We start from the raw sequence: 3333 nt of genomic DNA, 5'->3' as shown, positions 1-3333 counted from the left end.
TTGTGAATTTCAACATTTTTAGGTGGTTGAATTTCATTTTGTTTGACAGGCTCTCTTACATTTATAGCTTGCACTTTTTGAATATCTGAGGGAAATTCCATCCAACTTTTGTTCGACCATTCATGGAGGTTCAATGTCACTTGATCAATTAACGAATAAGCTTCATCTACACTTTTGTCCATAAAAGAACCTCCAGCTGATGAATCTAATAAAGTCTTGTCTGAGAAAGAAATTCCCCCATAGAATATGTGCAAAATCAACCATTTTTCAAAACCATGATGAGGGCACTGTCTTTGAAGACTCTTGAATCTATCCCATGCTTCAAATAATGATTCTCCATATGCCTGAGAAAAATTTGTTATGCAATTCCTCATATACACCGTTCTACTTGGAGGGAAAAAATGATTCAGAAATTGCTTCTCCAATTGTTCCCAACTTGTGATGCTTTGAGGACAGAGAGAATATAGCCAAGTCCTTGCTTTATCCTTGATACTGAAAGGAAATATCATCAATCGAACTGCATTTGCTGATACTCCTTCACATTTCACCAAATCACAAATCTCTAAAAATGTTTCAAGATGCAGATAAGGACTTTCTGATACTTCTCCTTCAAATTTGTGACCTTGTATCATGAAAATTATCTCTGGGTCTAGTGGGAAACTTTCTACTTCAATTTGAGGTCGCACAATGGGAGATAAAAATCTTGCAGAAATGGGTGTAGAAAAATTTCTCATGGTCCTGCTTGACATGTTAGTGCTCATGGATATTCAAGAAGAAAAAGAAAATTATCAAGAATCAAAAACAAGAAATAAAATGCAATATGAAAAGCAAGAAAGCAAATGCAGAATTTAAATTGCAAGAAAGAAAGTGCATAATGAAAACAAGAAAGAAAAGATAAAAGAAAAAAGAAAAATGTCTAGAATAATTCATATGCTAAAAATTGCAAGATATGTTTACAAAAGAAAAGAAGAAAGAAACAAGATCAAAAGAGAAAACAGAGAAAAGTTAGATTAGAGTACTAGAAATCAAGAATGCAAAGTTAGAATTAGAATTAGAATTCCAACAAAAAGAGTTGTCAAGAATGTTATTCAAGAAAGGAAAAACTTACGAAAACAGAATTCTAACAATTAGTTATAACTATGCAAATCAAAAGAAAAAAAGAAAAGTTATGTTTAGTCTAACTCAATTGATAATTCCTAATGTTATAGCGCAGTCCCCGGCAACGGCGCCAAAAACTTGTTACGCTCCGCAAGTGTACGGAAATGTCGCAAGTAATATAAAAGATTATCGTATCCACAGGGACTGGAATAAGCACTAGAAATGTCTCAATGCGAATTAGCTAAACAACTATCCAATCGTTTCAAAAGCAAAGTAAAGGTAAGCAAATCTAATATTAAAGATCAACAAACAAGAGTTTAGTGTTTTGGGTTATGATAAAGGGAGATTCTAGGAGTTTCGATTTCTTTGTAAGATTTCTTGAATGTAAATGGTTCACCAATTCTTATCCCTCAATTACCAAACATGTAGAAAGTTGCTGGTTCCCTCTTGCAATAGACAACCGGCTAAGGACTGAGAAATGTATCTAAATAGGATTAATTAGACATGTGCCTATGTTGTCCTTACACAGAAGTGCACCTATTACTATGCCTTCCTCGGATATCAACGTAGAAACCCACGACTCATTAATCTATCAAGATACAAGAAGCTAATCATAAAATCCATCCTACTCTCTTGAATATCCCTATTTCCTCTTCAAGATTATCTCTCAAACGTCCTTACACGGGCTTGCACCTGTCACGTGGATCCCTCGGATGATCGAGTGAGAGTTTATCTTTACAAAGTCCATAAGAAATCCAAACAATCAATCAAGAATGAGAATTAAGCATAAATCACCATCAATCATTCAAGATCTAATTGATACAAGCAAGTTAATGTCATTGAAACAAGAAAATGGCAAATCCATAAGAGATTACATCAATCCATCATACAAATACTCCCTTAATCCTAGAATACAAGATCTACTCCATGAATCGAGGAAGAAAATCCGAAGAAATTGTAAAGCCCACCCTTCTTACCCTAGGGCGGCGCTACGTTCGTACATACTTCAGTTATACTATGGCAGCGGAAGAACAAAATTTTTTTTCTTTTCTTTTTAAACATTCATTTTATAAGCATGATATCACAGATTAAATGTGCATATGTTGATTCTATAACTAATCATATTAATTTGTCCGGATCGTTCTTTGCCGAGCAACCACCACACACATCACTATCTGCTCCTCCTGTTGCTCCTCTAGCTCATCCAGCTTCTTTATCTGCGGTACAAGGAAAGTAAGCTGTGAGCACTCATGGCTCAGTAAGTTCCTTTCCTACTCACTAAAACCGAAAATCATCGTATATTAATATCATGCGTAGTATCATAAGCATACGACATACAAGGGTATCATATTCATATCATGACATTATATCATCAGATAATTCAAGCACATATGTAGGCAATGCATCATGAATTTGAAAGCTTATACTTATAAGTACTTGAAATTCATATCATCATTAGAGGGGATCCCGGTTTGTACCACATACATAATGCGCGCGCTTCTTAAGTAGGTCCAAGGTAGCAAGTCTTGAACCCTACCATACATACATACTAGGTCCGAGTCTTACTCCATCGACCTAGGGCATTCAGAAGCCCATTTCTGACGAGGCCCGAGTCTTATTCCATCGACCCCGGGGCGTTTACGGAGCCCACCCTTGGTACAAACCATACAAAAATAATTTATCATGCATAACTATCATATCATATCCCTAACAAATCTTTCATGCATTTCATTTTTTCATTTCTTTTCATTATGTATAGCATTTCCTATGCTATCACATATCATGGCATTTACATAACATAAATTTCATTCTTTTCTCATTATGTATAGCATTTCCTATGCTAACACATATCATGGCATATACATAACATAAATTTCATTCTTTTCTCATTATGTATAGCATTTCCTATGCTATCACATATCATGACATATACATAACATAAATTTCATTCTTTTCTCATTATGTATAGCATTTCCTATGCTATCACATATCATGGCATATAAAACAAATACATGATCCTTAACAAGAAAACAAATACATGATCCTTAACATTTCATAGGGAGAACCTCGTACTAGTTGGGTAAAACAATAATTTCCCTAGCCTCTTAAAACTATTTTTGGCCGAAATTCTAGGGTTAAGTACTCCTTTGATCAAGCATCATATAGGTGTAAAAACATGAAGAAGATCCCTTTTCCATGGCATAGAAAATCTATCATGTAGTGTAGACTTAGTTA

General features: G+C 34.7%; 1 non-coding gene across 1 annotated transcript; it reads left to right on the top strand.

The window, feature by feature from the left end:
* The first annotated feature begins 270 nt into the window (after positions 1–270).
* On the top strand, positions 271–376 carry LOC122025822. Its single transcript, XR_006123848.1, has one exon. It is a non-coding gene; the product is annotated as a small nucleolar RNA R71 (small nucleolar RNA).
* Positions 377–3333: the final 2957 nt, after the last annotated feature.

Source organism: Zingiber officinale, chromosome 9B (assembly GCF_018446385.1).
Source record: "Zingiber officinale cultivar Zhangliang chromosome 9B, Zo_v1.1, whole genome shotgun sequence".
In the NCBI taxonomy this organism is placed as follows: domain Eukaryota; kingdom Viridiplantae; phylum Streptophyta; class Magnoliopsida; order Zingiberales; family Zingiberaceae; genus Zingiber; species Zingiber officinale.
This window is presented reverse-complemented; position numbering and strand designations above follow the sequence as displayed.